Here is a 19,612-nt window from a genome sequence, read left to right as displayed (position 1 = left end):
AAGGTTGATCATTGTTTCAAGGAGAAGCTTGGAGTCCTTAAGTCAAACTTCTCAAAAGGAATGGAATATGTTCACTTCTTCCTTTTAAATTATGGAACTATTTCCTTGTCCATCCAGTATGTCTTGTATAAAGGTAGACATAGAGAGAGATGAAGATATAAATATAGATAGGTATATACAACAACTCTATGGATCATTCATCCAAATGACGTATTAGTGGGAACAAAGCCATTCTTTATCTACTTGTTTTTTCTTCTGTGGATGGTTTGGAAAAAACATATTATTCAGCTACATCCATGAAACCAGTGATTTAGAGTAAATAAATTTTAAAATCCCTCTTCTATTTCTGCTACTATCTATAAATCAGATTACCTAGAATTGGAGTTGATTCAGTCTCTTCCATTGAGAATATATTGGTCCCAGGCTCAGGGAGACATATCCAATGGTATTGAAGGAATAATGTTAACAAATGATTGAAGGAATCAGGATCTCCTGATCTAGGAACCCGATAGAGAGAACAGTATGCAGAGGACTATACCTATAGTCAGGATGATCTGAATTCAAAACAGACACTTACTAGATGTATGACCGTGAGCAAGTCACTTAACCTTTGTCTGCCTCAGTTTCCTCATCTGTAAAATGGGGTTAATAATAAAACCTAACTCCCAGAGTTGTAGAGAGGATAAAGATGCTAATAAAGTACTTAGCAGAGAATCGAGCACATAGGAAACATTTAATAATTTTCCCCCTTTCTTTCCTTCCCTTTGTTCAAATATTAAATGAAAATCTGTCTGCTAAGATGTGTTTTACTGGTGAGTTTTTCAAAACTGCTTACTGGATTATTTGCAGTAGAATTTCTCTGCATCAGCTTGGGAAGGCCATGTGTAAGTCTGAGTTCTTGTTTATTTATTTATTCATTCTTGATATTTCACCCACACACATCTTGAAGTCCTTCAGTAACCCTCAAATTAAATTCCCTGTAAAATATATCCAAAATTTATGAGAATTTTATCTTGGCAATAGAAATGTCACTGTCACAATGAACCTATTCCTTTACAAATTAGGTCCTGCCCTGTTTCGAATCATAGTATTTTGTGTTGTGTTTGTCTTCTGAAGTTTTTGTAAGATTTTTTTTCCTAAATCTAAAACAAAACATAAAGCAAGCTCTCTGATCTTATTCAGCTGTCCAAGGAAAAATCAAATCACCACTCCTCCCTCACATTGCTCAACAGGGCTGTCTCCAAAAACAGAAAGTGAAAAGTTTACAAATAGATATAGCCCACCATCGTTCAAACTCGGTAATGCGTATGATTAAATAGGTTTCATGGCATGACACTAACCCCTATGTTATTTCTGTAAACTCCCTCCTTGAAGGTCTTACCCATTATACTTTCTTCCCCCAGGAAAAACCTGATCTAGGGTGACAATTTTCCCATCAGCTGAGGCCATGTCTGCTCCCCATACAAATTGATTCAAAAAATTTAAATGGCGATTTAAGTTAAATCATTTGTCTAAATTATTACCATTCAACATTAGATCCTACATGGAGATGTTTGCTTCCTTTCTCATTTTCTGAAGTCTGAAATATTTTAGACCCACATCAGAAAATATTTACTGCCACATGGTCTACTTGGGATGTCACAATTATAAGAGAATAAGAAGACTGAGACTGGAGCCCAAGCTGATGATGTGATCTTGGACAAGTGGCTTTCCCTCTCTGGGCCTGTTTCCTCAACTTTCAGAGGAGGGTATTAAACAAAATGATCTCAAAGTTCCTTGCTTCTAAATAGTCTGTGGTTCTCTGAATTCTACAAGGCAAAAAGAAGGTTGACTGGACCACAAATGTAAGTCTCTGTGGGAATTAATAGTTTTCAAAATTTAATTTAAATGGGCATCACTTGGCACCTCTTCTTAAAATTAACTTATCCTTTGAAATGTTCAATTATATTTTCCTGCATGGGTCTGGATGGGTCCTGTGCCAAGAAAGCTGTTTAAATTGTGTGTGCGCGTGTACAAATGTGTTAAATAGTTCACTCTGTTCTTCTAAGGAAACAACTACTTCGTATAATGCTGCCAAGAGGATCGGACTTCTTAATGTCACAAACAATTCATGTGAAATGAGTTGGACATAATAAACATTATGCCTTTTCATCCTTTTGTTCCTAGCTTATGGTCATTAAGTCAATTCAATCAACAAACTTTTATTACCTGAGGTGAATTTTTAAAGGGTTTTTCTTTCCAATTTAGCTACCACTCTGTGGTTAATATTTCTCAGTTGCTAAATGTTATTTCTCCACAAAAGGCAAAATCAATAAAGCAGAACAGAGCTCATTTGAAACTGCTTCTTCTGCTCCCATTCCCCAACCAATTAGAAGTTATGTTTTAATAAACTATGAATAAATCGTATATCAATATGCATTTGTAAACTCTCACTATCCCTTTTGTAGTTCAGCTTACAAAAACAATAAAGTGTTGAATCCACACTGGTGGAACCAATTGGTGACATCAAATTTATTTATTTATAATGTCTTACAAAATTACTTTTTAATTGGATATATTCCTTTCCTCTTACTTACCTTCCTTATAACAAGAGCCCTACCTTCTTTCCCATCTTTCTCCTTAAATGAATACACTTACATGTTTCACCACCTTTTTAAGGGTAAATGACTATTGAAAGCAGACCTTCAATAATTTTTTTTTTACTTTTAACTAACTCTATTATTTTGATAATTAATTCAAATTTTTGAATAAAAGTTTTGATGTAGGTAGAAACAGGTATTTCTAAATAAGTTTTTTTTCCTATATCATTCTTATTTCCTATTTTGTGTACTATTTAAATGCAAGTATTCAATAGACATAACTTTTTAAATCATTAACATTTTGTTATTAAAAAAAACTTTCAGACATGTTTAACAGCTAATTCTTTTAGAATTAGTAAATTATCTTCCTTCTCTGGACCATATTTTCTTCTTTATAAAAACAAAAATTTTACAAAATATATAGATATAGATATAGATATGTGTGTGTATATACATACATATAAACAAAGATCTCTTCCCACTCTAGAATTCTATGATTCTGCAGTCCTACAAATAAAATGGTTGCCTTTTGAGAACTTGTTTCTTTTGGTAAAAAGCAAAGTGGGAAATCTTGGCAACAAAATAGGAAATGGGTATTTAAATCAATGTTCAGAGGAGGTAAGCAATTAGTAATTCCTTTTAACAAGTGCTGGTATTAGGAAATGCAAGTCATCATTTTTATCTGTCTAATTATTTCCAGGAACATAGCTTTAAATATATTCACAGATATATTTAAATTCATTTTCAGATAATATTATGTACAAATTAAGTTATTAAATTAGCCCAGCTGTCCCTATTTTCTTGTGTGTACTTTATTCTACTGTTTTTCAGGCAGACAAATTTTGCAGTAATTAATATATCTAATTCTCATTTTACCTGAATTAGATTCATAGGCTATAAATCTTATGAAGCCACGGGGCTTTTTTTTAATTACATGTGTGCATAGAGTAGGTATTTAATAAGTATTTGTTGAATGAAAAAATTAATTAACCTGTTGGAAATGCCTATTGCTTTTAAAATGAGCATGTAACTTCCAAAATATTAAAAGAATCACTCCATTGCCTCAACTCCTAGCTTGAAAATTATTTTGAAATAATTAACATTTCTTTGAAATTATACGCTCATTGGGTGGCACATGTCATTCAATACAGTCATTTTGCAAATGAGAAAATCAAGATCCAAGAGGGAAGACAACCTACCGTGGCCATGAAAATAGTAAATCTCATAGGATTTCAATCTGAAAGACACCTTAGATTTTGTTTATTTCAAACCTCCTCATTTTAGCTAAAAGAAAAGTGAGTCCTGGAAAAATAGTTATTTTCCCAATGTTACACATCCAATTAGTAAAATGCAGGTTTGCATCCAGATCCATTCATTGCAATCCCAAGGTTTTCAATTTTTGTTTTTTTGTTTGTTGTTGTTGTTGTTGTTGTTGTTGTTTTGATTTTGTTTTTCCATCACATAAAACCATATGTTATCAATCTGTAGTTGTGCCTTAGTGGCTGACCCATTTTAAGATAGTTCAAAATTCTGTATTGATTCATAATAATGGGTTCTGAAATGAATGTTTTGCATGAATGGTGTCATTCAGTGGTGGGCCACAGTAATCGTTTAAATCAAGTGTTATAATAGAGCTGGAAAAAGTCCAGAAGAGAAGAAGATGAAACCCTGAATTCATCCCAGCCAAGACTGATAATCATTTTCACCACTATGACTCTAGATGTAGCAATGCCATCTAATGGACACTGCAGGGACCTTTCAGCTAATAAAGAAGGCTTTGCTGGATAAGAAACAGTACCTAAATCAGAAAACTTGAGCAAAGATTTACAAGGCAATAGTTTTGGTGGCTGCCTTAACAAGCAATCTAAAAGAGGAGAAGGACGGAGAAGTCAGGTTCTCACTACACTTTTCTCAACAAGATCCCTATTGGAAACTAGTAGGACATGTCTCCTTACCAACTGCAAATTCCCCCCAAATGCAAGATTAATAAAGAGACAGAAAGACAGACAGCCACAGTCACTGAGAAAGAATGACAGACCGAAACAGAGAGAATGAGAGAGACAGAGAGAGGAGAGACAAGTGACTCCAATTCCTGATCTCATGTCCTGGGACAGAGATAATTAGAGATAGAGATAGATAAACATAGACACAGAGACAGACAAACAGAGACAGAGACAGACTGGCAGAGACACTGAGAAAGAAAGAAAAAGATAGAGACATAAACAGAGAGAATGAGAGTTAGAGAGAGGGGAGAGACAGAGATAGGTAAAAAGAGATACTGAGAAAGAAAGAAAGAGACAGAGAAAGAAACAGAGAGAATGATTCAGAGAGGAGAGACAGAGAAAGAATGAGAGACAGAGGGAAGGAGAATCTATCAGTGTCACTTTGCATTTATAAAGTTTGAAAAGCCTTAACAATCCTTAATGACTTATTCCACCATTTAATTAAAGCCTGCTTTATTCCAGATACACACATGCATTTATTGGGGAACACATTTGAACAAACCCATATACCCCATTTTATCATGCCTCAATTTTTCCAAGCTCCATATAAGACTTCACAAACATATAAACACGTCTAAAATATATATAGAGATATCTAGATATAGATATTTTAGGTGTATGTATATATAGATATTGCATGTTGATTTTTAGGCAGTTAAAGCAAACAACTTTTTAATGCTTACATGATTTTTTCCTTCATAAATTTATGTTCATATCTCTATATTATCTCTACCTACTATTAATTTCTGAGCCAGATTCTTGCCTGGCGAACCTTCCACTATTCTCCAAACTCTCCTAGTAGCTTTGCCTTTTAATTACAGTTTTCATTGCTTCTTCTGGGTAATAAAAGTCACCATATTCTTTTCACTAAAAGATATTGTTCTACAAATTCTTGAACATGTTGGAATTATTTGAGGCGGGGAGAAAGACATAAATTTTGGGATAGCAATAAATAAAAGATTTCTCCAGAATTTTTCCAATGTTTTCAATTATGTTCAGCATAGAAAAAAAGGGTAACTGAAATGCATTAAGAAATCTACTAATTTTTGTAGCCCTCCTGATTAATTTTATAAATGATTTGGCTAAGTATTACCCTACTCTCCACCATAAGGAAAAATATCCATGTCCCAGAAGCCTTTGTTTACTGCATAGCAGTTATCCGTTGCTACTTTTTAATTTAGGAAAGGAAGATTTTATGAAAGTATTTGAGTTTAAATTTTAACTTCTGACTCACAATGACTTGCTAAATCTGATTATCAAAAAAAAATGCATTTTCTTTAAAAAGAAAAAAAGGGAAAGGAAAGGAAAGAAAAGCTGTAAAAAAAAAAAAGTTTTAGTACGCAAGTTCAGCAAAGGAACTCAACCGCCTTTAAATCAAACAGAATTCTTTTATCTATTTTCTATTTTTCCTAACCTTAAAACTGAAAATAAGTAATAACAATGTGCAAAACCATTTTTCTCTCCTGTTTTATTTAGGCTTTTATGTGTCTCTTGAGCTCCCTGTTTGTTTACATGTTTATTTGTTTTTCTTTTGAGAAAATGTGAAAAGCCTATTTTACTCAAAGTCTAGACCATTATAGGGAGGAGGAATAGGGAAAGAGGGAGAGAAACAGACAGACAGATAGAGACAGATTCAGAGACAGAGAGAAACAGAAAGAGAGAGAGAGAGAGAGAGAGACAAAGAAAGACAGAGAGAGACAGAGAGACACAGACAGAGACAGACAAACAGAGAAACAGAGACAGAGACAGGGAGACAGAGAGACACAGAGAAAGAGAGATCACATTGGATTACACTGTACAATCTGTGTCCATGGAAAGAGAAGAGGAAGAGCAGAAGGGAGGAAGCCAGAGGGGGAGAGGAAGAAAGCAAGTTGTGTACTCACAATTTACTGGTAGACCCGGGCCTCTGCTGCCTCTCTTTCTCAGTCCCCATTCCAAAAGGAAATGCAGTCCTTTTGCAGAATCCGACATGAACCTCCAGGAAGTTGGCAAAGTCACTAACTAAACAATCAATAGAGGAAATACAACGAATTAAAATATATAATTCATCTTTCCAGGACTCAGACAGAAGAAGCAAACTAACAGGAGTAAAGAGGAGGGGAATGTATATAAATATAAATATATGCATATATATACATTAATCTTTCCTGTGACCAGAGATAATGATATGCATTAAAATAAATCCCAAATTGGGATATTGAATGTTGGTCCCCCGCCTACACATTACAAAGTCACTGGGCCAAATGTCTACATATTCGGCTCTGTGAAAAGCCAGCCTAAAGCAAGTCATATTAAAGAGCTAATACATCCTGCTGCAGGCTGGAAATTAATTGGTTTTCCAATGAAACTACACTTTAAAAAACTTCACTCTCTCTAAACAAATGCTTCCCCGGACAGGAAATGTTAGCTGTGTTAAGTATTTGATTTGTATTTTCTCTAAAACCTGTTTGACTCAGGAAAGTTTTATATTTAATGATTAGTTGTGAAATACAGATGGATCCTGCTTCCAAAGAGCCTAGGTTCATGCAAGCTACTGGTTGGCTGCCTTCACTCACTGTGTGCCCGAGCAAGACATTCCAGCTTGTGCCCATTGCCCCAGTGAGATTAAATTATACTTTAGACAAGACTTTTATTTTCCAAATGTCTTTCAAAAGATCAAATGCCATGATGCTTTTGTCCTGATACCCTGGGTTTTCTTAAAAGAAATGCTTTTTTTTTTCCATGATTGTAAAAGCAAGTGGTTTTTGGTTGTTTTCCCCCTTTATTTCAAGATCAAAAGCAAAATGTTTTCTTACCAGATTGTCTAAATGTTGGAGCTAAGACACAGGTACAATATGCAAAATTTTCATCGGAGACTATTTTTCAGTCCGATTGGACAATTGAGGAAAGATAAAGATTGACATTTCTTTCTGTTGTGCTAAATATGTATCTGACACAAATTGGGTTTTAAAAAAATAACAACAGTTGCCAGCCTATCTAAAGATTGTTTCCTCCAAACAAATACACAAATAAATAAAATAGATTGAAATTAGGCTGGAGGAGGAGGATTTGGGGAGTTATAGTTTTGCAGGATTTATTAAGAGAAAAGCTAAAGATAAAATGCTTAGGGATGGGGGGAGGAAACCTTTAGGATACTAATCATTTCTATGGTCACGGGGAAAATTATCTTTCTAAATAAATTTTGTTTTTCCATCTTCGTTCCAATTGAGGGTTGGCTATTAAAAGAACAATATAAAAATTCAGGGGGAAAAAAAGGCAAAAGTGTCTATTGCAATGGGAGGATTGGAAGTAGAAAAGGAAAACATGAATTTGATAAAGGAAATAATAATAACAACAACAATAATGTGCTTTGCAAATATCCTCTGATTTGTTCTTGACAACAACGTAGGAGGAAGCTGCTGTTATTCTTCTCATTTTATGGATGAGGAAAAAAATTAGAGTTTTGATCTCTTTCAAGCTTTCATGTTCCTATAAGTTTACATTTTAAATAGTTAAAATGCTTCTTCTCCCCTATAAATGACCTGTTTTCAGAATGTCAATGGGTCAAAAACACTTCCAAGTTTATTACTGGCATAACCCATTTCTTGTAAGGATCCCAGTTAACTAGTCTGTGGCATTGGGAGAACCTCAGTTCCGAATGTGAACCATAAACCTCCTTATCTAATTTGGAAAACCAACCAGAAGCCCAAAAAGTTTCTATGAAAAGGGGGGGGGAATGAAATTGACATTTATCTGGGAGGGGGGAAAATTGATATGCATCTCCAAAATAGACTTGGTTTCCTTGTTGAGAAGCCCGGGCTGATACCTCCATGCTGGACTGGCAGTGTAATTAAATCCTTTGCCCCAACTGAATCACAAGAGTGTGAAATCCAAACCAGCCTCCCCCAAATTTGCAATTCAGATCCATGAATTATGAGGGAACTGATAACCCAGGTATATGTAAACTCCTGGGGTCACTGCTTAAAGCAACACAACTTTTACATTTTTTAATCAAGAATGTTCTCTAGCAAGCTGGCCCAAGTCCAGCGACACCATGGATGAGCTAGCTGTGTAAACACTGTAGAGAAGATTAACACTGCTGTTATAACCTCATATAGCGATCAGGACTTTATGGAAGCTTTTACGGCAGCTGATCTATGGGCTTCATAATAGTCTTTTTGTTTTAAGTACGACAACAGACCCAAATGGAATAGTAATGCCATTTCGGTTTCACTGCCGCTTACAATATAGATCTATCCCGACCTTACAGACCTCCCAGAGTTCTTCCCAGTGAAGTGAGAGGGGCGGGGGCAGGGTAAATGACCAACGACTTACCATTAATATTCTTCTGCTGCCTGGGAGTTCACAAATCAGTTCTCAGTGTCACAAGTATCAAAAGGAAAAGCTCCCCAATCTGGTGAACAATTATAGATGATCGCTTTAATTTGGAACCAATGCAGAACGGATAATAAATTTGTGAGGGACCCTGGCAAGAAGATGAGAGCAGACCCTAACTGAATCCCAAAATAGTTCTTTACTGGGCTGTATGCAGATGTGAACACACAGAGACCCAAACAGGAGGGGTAGGAAGAAAGGAAGAAAAAAAATTCTTCAGTGGGGTCAAATGGGAGTGGGGAGAAATAAATTACAGAAAGTCCCAAAGTAGAGCCAGATCCTTGCGCCCTCGAATAAATTTATTTGCCTATTAAAGAAGGAGAAAACTACCTTAGAGTTAAATTAAGGGATAGCCAGGGACTGGCTAGAAACTGGAATTTCAACAAAACTGGAAATTCAATGCAGTCAAGCCGAGTAATCCCCCACACCAGGACAATTTTTGTTATAGTGACATTGCTCAGTGTCTTTATAGAAGCTCCAAAACTGACATTCTGGAGAACTGAGCGATAGTCTCATCTGTCCCACTGCCCACCTACCATGATTTTGGATAAATCCTTTCTTAACCTCTCTGGACTTCAATTTCCTTACCTTTAAAATGAAAAAGTTGGGCTAGAATCAGAAGTTCTTAAAATGCATGGAGTCTGGGAATTTGTGTGTGTACATGTGTGTGCATATGTATGCATATATGAACATATACATGTGTGTATGTGTCCACATATATATGAATATATAAACATTTACAAATAAATCCTATCGAACTTTTTAAATGTTTTTCAAGGCATCCATGTATATGTATTTGCATATGTATTTGTTTCTATGTAATCCTATGTATTTTTATACTTTAAAAAATTATTCTGAGAAAGGGTGCATATCCTCACCAGTCTATTCAGAGTCAGTCCATAGCACAAAGAAGATTAGAAATCTTTGAGATAATCTATGATTATTTTTCCCTAAGACTACTTCCATCTCTATGGATATGGATAAAATATATTTTTGAGGGCAGGAATTGAATTTTGTCTTTATATTCTAGAGTTTAGCACAATTCTTGGCACATAATAAATGTTTATTGACTGACTGCAAAATCACATCTCTCCTGAGGACTTGGATAGTTTATGTCTCAAGACTTGGATGGGCTAAAACTTTGAACATCCACAATATATGAATGTAGGGAAAGTGAGAGAGTTCCTGGTAAGGAAAGGGAAATGGTCAGGAAAGGGGATTGACTGATTGCCTCCTATGAGCAAGCTGACCTTCACCACCACCACCATTATAGACAGACATAACCCATATTTCATTGTCAGAACCAATGACCAAAAAAAATGTATTTGACCAACTTGGAAGTGGAAGGGAGTTGAAAGAGAAAGACTTTTTTTTCAGCCTTTCCTTCCCATTTAAAATAGCCAACTATTACTTTTTTATCCACTAACCCATATCCTTCTCTCTAATGAGAGCCAAGGCATTTCCCACCAAAGTTCCTTTGCTAGAATGTTCTAAAATTCTCCTATCCACAATTTTCTAATTCATGTTATTACAGAAACTTCATTTTATTTCAAGGAGTCAGTGAGCGGTGGGGGGAGTGAGAGGAGAGAAATTGCTGGCATTGTAAACCGAATATAAAATCTGAAAAGCGGCTGATCTGGCTGAAGAAATTGGGGAAACCGACAGACAAAATATACAATGTAACCAAAGTCGATACCTTTATGAGACACCAAGAACTACAGGTACAGATGCACTGGAGACCTCCAAAATCCTTTCATTAGGTACCTGATGAATTTGACATGCAGGATGATTGCACCCCAGGGAACCCCTTCCCGAATGCTTGAAAAACAAGTTTTATTAACCTAATAAAATGAAAAGAAAGAAAAAAATCCCTATAGGAAAAAATTGAATAGCAGAATAAGTGCAAGAAAATGCAATAAATTAACCAACTTTTAATATTTTTAAAGCCACATGGGTAGCCAAGCCTTCTTACTGGTACAATGACTCCCAAGAAACATGCAACTTGTAAGGGAGAAAAGCCTTTCCCTTTCTGCCCCAAAGCTGTTTTTTAAAAAATATATTATAGTAAATACATTACAATAAAATGTTATAATAAATATAGTATAATGAATATATGACAATTATAATATAAAATATAATAACTTTGGGAGACTTAAAAACATTTCTAACTTACTTTATCCTTGTTATAGAAAAAGGTTCTTAACCTGAAATTCATAAATTTGCTTTGTTTTGTTTCTGTTTTGATTTCTGTAATGCAAAAGAATTGGTTTGCTTTGTAAAGTCGCATATTTTATTTCATTTTATTTTTTAAGCTACATGATACAGAGAAAGGATCTTGTTCAATTTTCAAAGAGGTCCATGACTCTCCCAAACTAAGAAAAAAAGAGAAAGGGACAAAATCACAGAATGTTCAAGCCACCAAGGGACCATAGCTGTCATCCAGTCCAATTCCTTCATTTTCCAGAGAGGTAACTTGCAGCCCAAAGGAAAAAAAAGGGGGGAGTGGGGGTCTTGCTATTAACAATAATAGTGGATGCTATTGTTATCCCCATTTAATAGATGAGGAAACTGAAGTAGACAGAAATTAAAAATAGCACCTACTATTATCCAGGGTTGTTGTAAGGACCAAATGAAATAACATCAGTAAAGTCCTTTGCAAATTTTAAATCTCTGTCTAAATGCTGGCTATTAGTAATTATTGCTGGGGATCACACCAGGAGGAACAGAGCCAGGATTAGCCCCCAAATCAGGACTATTTCCATGAAACCCCAAGGCTTTGGCAAGCAAAGCTTTCAACAGGAAAAAGAATTCTTTCCCCCCTCTTTGAATGTGGATGAAAAAGTATTTGGTGCCCCCGAAATATTTCGCTGTCTGAGCCTTCCAAAGAAAAGGATAATGAATGATATCGAATAAATCCAACATGCATAAACGTGACAGGGTCTCTTTTATACACAAATACCTTCAGGGATTGTAAAGTCTGAAAGCGCAGTTGTATGTCTTGGGTAGGTACAAGGCCCTCACTACAGGCAGCTGCGCCATAAATAATACCAGCCAACAAACAGCTTCTTACTTTCCCTGAAGCTTGCTGCCCAGCTCACGTTGGCTGCCAGCAGATAAAAACTCACCATTTCCAATCAACCCCAACTTTGCACAAACCCAGGCAAATGAGGCTGTTCTCTTTTAACTCCCTATTCCATCCCCAAATCTGCTGTTATGCTTCAACCCTAAGAAAATGCAATGAGCTATTATTCACTATATTTTAGAGAAAAAGTCTTTCCTCCCTTTATTATTAACATATTAACTCCCAATTAAAGTAACCCAGAGACAACATGAGCAGGGTCTGAGTTCCAACAATTCAGGAGTCTGGGGAGCTCTGGAAGTATTTTCAAAGAAAGTAAAGTCTTCCTCCAAACCCCATCCTGATAAGTTATCACATCTTCTGATGATCATACAAGTTGCCTTCAGGGTCTTCTTAGGACTGGAGGATTATGAATGGGGAAACAGAGATTCCATCAGTAGCCTGACACACTTGAAAACTCAACTACTTACAGCATAGACAGTTACCAGCCCAGTGGGCAGAATCTAGATATAAAATTACAGAATTTTTGAGTCACATTTTTGACTAGGTGACACTGGCAAAGTCCAACTAACTTCAATCAACCTCTCAGTGCCTCCCAAGCACTTTTTTTTTTAAGACAAAAAGGAATAAAAGTTGATTCCCTGCAGATGGGGTCTAAAATTAGGAAAATCTGAGTTCAAATTCAACCTCAGATACTTACTAGCTGGAGAGGCCACTTAATCTTTGCCTGAGTTTCCTCATTGAAAAATATCATATGATAATAATATCACTTGCCTCCTGAGATTATTGTGAGGATTAAATGAAATAGTAATTATAAATTGCTTGGCATGGTACCTGACACATAATAAGAGCTATATAAATGTTAGCTTCTCCCATGAAATCACATGTCCAAAAAAGAAGCTGAGGGGAAATCACAGAAATCAATTTTCCCTATAAGACGAATTTTATTTTTCATCTTCCATGTTATTTTCTTTCACTATAAAAAATGCCAGAAGCAGTTTTTTTTTACTCTCCTCTTGTCTTCTGCTTTCCTGGTACCAGCCCCACACTTCTTCACCAATTGGGCATTTTTCCACAAATAGGCTATTATCTGCAGAGTCATCATGCTATAATAATCATGAGACCAGTAAAGCTCCATAGCAGTTAGAGTCAGGGACCTCTGATCTTACCCCTACAAATGAAAACTATAAGGTCCAAAACTGAGAAGTTATCTATCCAAGGTCATATAAGTCCTAAGTATCATAACTAGGTCTAGAACCCCAGCCTCTAGACCCAGGACCTCAGACTTTGAACTCAGAACCTCAGTTTCTGGAACTAAGTTCAGTCACTACACTATGTTGAGGGTCTGTGTCAGATAAGAGAAGGAGCAGCGTATTAAGGTGAAAAGACCTGAGTTCAAGTCTTGATTCTGTGGTTTACTGCCTGTGGACTTTGAACATGTCATTTTGTTTTATTTTCAAAATATTATAAGAACTGTATTTCAATAGCTTTTTGTCATCCTGTGTTTTTTTTGAAGTGTTTAACTCCATGATTTGATAAGGGGTCTTGTAAGCTTTTCCAGACTGCTGGGGGGGGGGAGAAAGGGAGAGGTGGGGGCTCTGGGTCACACACAAATGTTAAGAACCGTCAGCCTTCAATGTTTTTCTTCTGTTAAATGAGTTGTACCACATGCCTTCTACTGTACCTTTCATCTCCCTTCCATGAGCCTCACACTATTAAAAAAAAAAAATCCAAGGTGCTTCATCAAAAGGTAATCTATAATCTGTAATGAAAAGTCTTGATCTCTAAATTCTTTCCCAGTTCTGCATTTTATGCTTTCCTGTCATCAAACATGAGGAACACAAAGAGATGATCCTTCTCCTAGTCCCCAGCCCAATTTCCTGGAAAAGGACCAAGCTAGTGAAAAAGGAAAGCCAGGGCATGGAAAAGTTAAGAAGCAGAAAATGTCTAAAGACTTTATTCACCAAAGGGGTACTGTGGAAAAGAAAACCAATGATGACCTAGACTGGGCTCTGCATTGAGGGAAAATGTACACCATAGCCAGAGAGACGGATTTCAATCAGAGAGAAACATTTTAAAATTGTTGGACAGTTTCTTTGTTTGTTTGTTTGTTTGTTTGTTTGTTTTAACTTCAACGTCTATCAAAAAAAAAAAAAAGTTGTTTAAGCAAGATTCTTCTCAACCCCCTCCCCCAAAACCTTGTCCCTTCAAGCTGACACCACTCAGCAGTCTTTCCCTGATTAGCTGTGTTATCACCTTAAATAAACTAGTGGCTCAACTCCCCTCAAGGAGGGTTGCTCAGCCCTATTTAAGTCTAATGCTGGCTTGTCAGCCTGTATTAAGGTTTTAATTCCACTCACACACTTAGATACCTAAAAAAAGGGATTGAGCCTCAAGTCTACAACTGGCCACAGTTTTAAATTGATGAGAAAGCCCTTCTATTATCAGCTACTTGCTAAGAGTTTCAAGTGTCTGTTTACCTGAAAGCCTCTATGACTGACCTAGGACTCCTTGGGAGTTGTGGGGGGATAGATGGGCCAGATCTCCTTAGTCAAAGAGAATGATGGGGCTGCTGAAAAGAGAGAGAGATAAAGGAGACAATTTAGGACAATTCAATCCTGATTCTTTTTGTAGGGCTAAAAGGCTCTGGGCTTTCACAGAAAGGAGGACAGGCTTTAACTAGGGGCTTATCTTTCCCCACAATTAAATGGATAATTGAAGTTTAGAGGTATGTATAAAGAAATCATATTGAAATTATTAGAAAGAAAAATAAAATGTTTTCCCAACCAAATTGCCCACTTCTTTTTTCCACTATTGAGTAGAAATAATGGCTGAGATTTACTACCTATTTTCCTCCTCACAACAGCCCAGAGAGAGAAAGTGAATGATATTTCTCCTTTTGAATTTCTTTTTTTTCCCTTTTTTCCTCCCCTCAACCCAGCCCAAAAGACAACTACCATTAGACACAAACACAAATATATGTGTGCGAATATGTATGTATGCATGTGTGTGGGTATGTATAAAACCATTCTATTTGTAATTTCATTATATATGGACAACTCCCCAAGCCCCCTTTATAGAGAGGCAATTATTTTTCAGTTTATAGCTTTAGAGAGTTATCTGGAATCCTGAGAGTTTAAGTGATTTGCCCAAATTCATCTAGCTAGTCTATGTCAAGGGCAGGTCCTAAACCTGGGTCTTTTTAATGCTGAAGCCTGCTCTCATGCTACCATTCCAATAACAATTATAACTAACTATTAAGGTTTGAAAAGCACTCAATTTATTATTCCCATTTCATAGAAATAGAAGCTGAAGCTGAGTGATTTTTTTCCAATCAATGTCTAATTTGAAATTTGCTTTTCTTCTTAAACTGTTTCTCTTTTCACTATCAGGGGTATTTTACCTGAAGCCTAAGAGCTTTTTTATTATTTAATAAATGTATTTCTGTATTACTGATTTTTGTAATCATATGTATTTTATTTAATGTAATTAAAGATATGATTCCACAAAGAAGTCCATAAACTTCAACAGTCTGTATGGAACTCCATACAATTCCAGACACAAAAAGTTAAGACTGTCTAATCTATAAAAAAGAGTTTTAGAGATCATCTAATCCAACTCCTTTTTTTAATAACTACCTTTTTTATATTAACTTTTTATTTTCAAAATACGTGCCAAGATAGTTTTCAACATTCACCCTTAAAAAACCATGTATTCCAATTTTTTTTCTCCCTCCCTCCCCATCTCCTCCCTCTTCTAAACAGCAAGCAATCCAATATAGTTTAAACATATGCGATTCTTGTAAACATATTCCCACATTTATCATGTTGCACAAGAAAAATCATCAAAAAGAAGAAAAAAAATGAGAAAAAAAAATAACAGCAACAAAAAAGGTGAAAATACTATATTGTGATCCATATTCAGTTCCCTTAGTCCTCTCTCTGGATGCAGATGGCTCTCTCCATCACAAGTCTAATCCAAATCTTTTACTTTCAAGATAAGGAAAGTGAGTGCCAGAGAAGTGATTTGTTCAAGGTGAACAGCAGAGCAGATACCCAACCCCTGCTCCAGAGCTCTTTCCAATACAAGAATCTTTCAGCAACACTAAGGACTTACTGAAGGCACTCATTTCAAGGAGTAGTCAAGCCCTGAAGCCAAGAACTAAAGAAATACAAAAACACACAAGAAACACCTCCATCTCTTTTTTAGACTCCTTCTTCTATTCCATTTGCAGCTCAGAGACCCCTCTCACCTCCGGGTAGCCTCTCAGGAATTTAAGGGAAGGCCTGTTAAGCAGAGGCCTTCTCTAGACAACAAACAGTCTCTAAGTACTGTAATCTAAGGAGGCTGGTGCTAGAAACTCTCACTTAACACTTGCCCAAAGTGTAATGTTGACTGCAAAAGGCAGGGAGCCCAGGAGGGATGGGGCCCCCTCCACTCATTCTCTGGCAAAATAAATTTAGAAAACAGGAAATGGGTGAGGAAACAAAAGTGAGAAACTTGTTTGGGGGAAGATTATTACAGAAAACAGGGTCGCCTTGCCCACTCATTTCAGGAGCTGTTTCTATCTCAGCAGCATCAGAAATTATTATATTCATATACACAGGTTCTAAAAGGGAGAATGTATTTTGAAATGCCATCTGGTCTCAATATACTTTCTCTAATGACCCTGAAAGTAAATATGAGAGGCTGTGGCATCTCTTCATGAATGTTTTGAGGAGAGGATCCTCTATTTTTGTGAAATAGTTCAGGAACACCTCTGTCCGAAAGCATAATTAAATCCAATGATATCCCAGCCTTTTACATCAGTGATAGAAAAATACATCTGAAGGAAAGAACTAGATTGCTGGTTGCCTTCAAAACCCTTTCAAAATATCTAAGGAAATAATCGGAGACAACTAGTTGGTGCAGTGAATAAAGCACCAGCCCTGAAGTCAGGAGGACCTGAGTTCAAATCTGACCTGAGACACTTACTGCTTCTTAACTGTGTGAGCCTGGACAGGTCACCTAACCCCCAATTGCCTCTGCAAAAAAATATTCATAGTAAATAATAGCACACTATCTCATTCTCCTTTCCATGGCTACTAAAACTAGAGGAAGATTTGTCCAATTTACATTAGGTTAGGATTTGGGGAGAGAAGGAAGTGAGGAATAGTAAGAAATAAAAGTTTGTCTACCCCAAAACAGATATACCCCTGAATTATGAGGTAGCCACGCTGGCCAATCAGAGATTGTCCACAAGTCTTACAGAGGTTGGAAATGAACAATCTGTCTCCTCCTCGCTCAGCTATTAACTTATATGACCTAAACAAGTCCCCTCTCTCTGAGCCCCAGTTTCTCTTCTACACAATGAGATTGTAAATAATATCAAAAATTCCTTCCAGCTTTAATATCCTATGAAAATCTAGTTGTTGACGATTGTCATTTAGTGATTTTTTAGTCATGTCTGACTCTTTGTGATCCCTTTTGGGGTTTTCTTGGCAAAAATCCTAGAAAGGTTAGCCATTTCCTTCTTCAGGTTGTAGACTGACTGACTAATAACCTAACTCAAAGATTCTATTCCCCCCACACCATTTATAACTGCCTTTATCAGCAATGATGGTCAAGCTTCCTAGGAACACACAATAACACCAATACCAGAGTCAGCATGGAAATCACTGCTCATTATCTGGTGCCTTGGGCTCTTTGGGAATGAAAAGTATGTATGGAATTTGGGATGATTTCCAGTAGAAGACAAATTCATACAAAAAACACAGAAATATTGCACAAGAGATCTCTTTCCAGAGGATATTAGGATTCTGAAGGTTCCCCCAAGGGATCACAGATTCAGCTGCCCAGGGAAGCAAAGACAGAGAAGAGAAATCCCAAAGAATCTTTCCTCTTGCCCCAAACCAGTGGCATTTCCTTTTGATCCTTCTCAACTAGTTAAATGCTGAGCAGGCAGTTTTATCAAGGCTTCCTCTGGACTAGCATTCATTCCACGAGGCCCCATTCATTATCTTTCTCTGATTACCTAACACTCCCTCACACAGCCCCTCAAAGCTGGCCTCTCAGCCAAAGCCTTTCCTGGAGGGCCCCTTGACAGCTCCCTTCAGTGGGTCAGGAACCAAGACCACATTTTACAGTGGCTCCACACCTAGGCCTGGTGAAGGTGTGAAAAAACAGGGCCCCAACAGAGTAAAGTCCAAACCTGAGCTGTGTTTACTCCCCCCTGGAGATGGACTTGCTTGTGCTTTCCCCATTTCCAAATCATATTGGGTCTTTGCTTCTCTGCCTGCTCAGGTCTGTCCTTAGTAAAAATAATTACTAAAGAAACATACCACTCCATATTTCACACCATTCTAGCTTGTGTGTCAGCAGCGATCCCAAAGGGCTCCAGACGATTTTCTAATCTGTTTTTCTTATGGGCTGTTTAAAAATAAGAAGCCTAACCCAAATATTGGGTAGGAAAGGCTTAACCCCCTTGTTCTACAGATGAAAAAACCAAGACCCAGAAAAGTGGTGTCACTTCAAATTACACAGACCAGAGCCCAATTCTTTTAACACTGAGTCTAGAGATCTTTTCTCTAAGAGATGATTTGGTCAGGAATCTTAGATTCTTCTGCAGATTAGCTATAGCACTCGCACTTCTGTATTCCTGTTTCTCCTCATTTGTAAAAATGGCAAGATGGTATCTGATCTCTTTTACATCTATATGCTATATGGCTTGATTTCAGATAGCCAGTGGCTAGTTGGGAGAGAGACAGAGAGAGAGAGAGAGAGAGAGAGAGAGAGAGAGAGAGAGAGAGAGAGAGAGAGAGAGAGAGAGAGAGAGAGAGGAGAGAGAGAGAGAAAGAGAGAGAGAGAGAGAGAAAGAGAGAGAGAGAAGAAGAAGAAGAAGAAGAAGAAGAAGAAGAAGAAGAAGAAGAAGAAGAAGAAGAAGAGAGAAGAAGAAAGAAAGAAAGAAAGAAAGAAAGAAAGAAAGAAAGAAAGAAAGAAAGAAAGAAAGAAAGAAAGAAAGAAAGAAAGAAAGAAAGAAAGAAAGAAAGAAAGAAAGAAAGAAAGAAAGAAAGAAAGAAAGAAAGAAAGAAAGAAAGAAAGAAAAAGGATGAAGGGAGGAGGAAAAGAGAGAGGTAGGAAGGAGGAAAGGAGGGAAGGAGTAAAAGAGAGAAGGAAGGAAGGAAGGAAGGAAGGAAGGAAGGAAGGAAGGAAGGAAGGAAGGAAGGAAGGAAGGAAGGGAAGGGAAGAAAGGAGAAAAAGAATGAGGGAAAGAAAGAAATAAATAAAAAAAGAAAGGAAGGAAGGAGAGAAGGAGGGAGAAAGGGAAAATAGAAAGAAGGAAGGAGGGAAGAATGGAGAAGAAGAAAGAAAGAGAAAGAAAGAAGAAGGAAAGAGAAAGAAAAGAAAAACACAAGCTTGTATAGTTCTTTTCACTGAAGAAAATGTGTATTCCCAATCCCAGTACAGTGACTGGCACATATTATTAGTCATTTGACAAATACTTGCTGACTGCTTGATTAATCTCGATGGAAATGAAAACTTGGAGATTATGCAAATAGGTATGCTCATTTAAAGGTGAAAAACAGAAGTCTGGAGAG

The 19,612-nt window shown here is 36.8% G+C and overlaps 1 long non-coding RNA gene across 1 annotated transcript in view; it reads right to left on the bottom strand.

Annotated features, from left to right (window-relative positions):
* LOC141553205 (uncharacterized) overlaps window positions 1–6,768 on the bottom strand; it is a 40,831-nt gene extending 34,063 nt beyond the window's left edge. The window contains exon 1 of the long non-coding RNA XR_012485315.1: window positions 6,466–6,768. This is a non-coding gene — a long non-coding RNA (uncharacterized LOC141553205). The remainder of the gene's footprint in view (window positions 1–6,465) is intronic.
* Window positions 6,769–19,612: the final 12,844 nt, after the last annotated feature.

Source organism: Sminthopsis crassicaudata, chromosome 2 (genome assembly GCF_048593235.1).
Source record: "Sminthopsis crassicaudata isolate SCR6 chromosome 2, ASM4859323v1, whole genome shotgun sequence".
Lineage (NCBI taxonomy): Eukaryota > Metazoa > Chordata > Mammalia > Dasyuromorphia > Dasyuridae > Sminthopsis > Sminthopsis crassicaudata.
The sequence above is the reverse complement of the archived record's forward strand: the minus strand, read 5'-3'. Positions and strand labels throughout refer to the sequence as shown.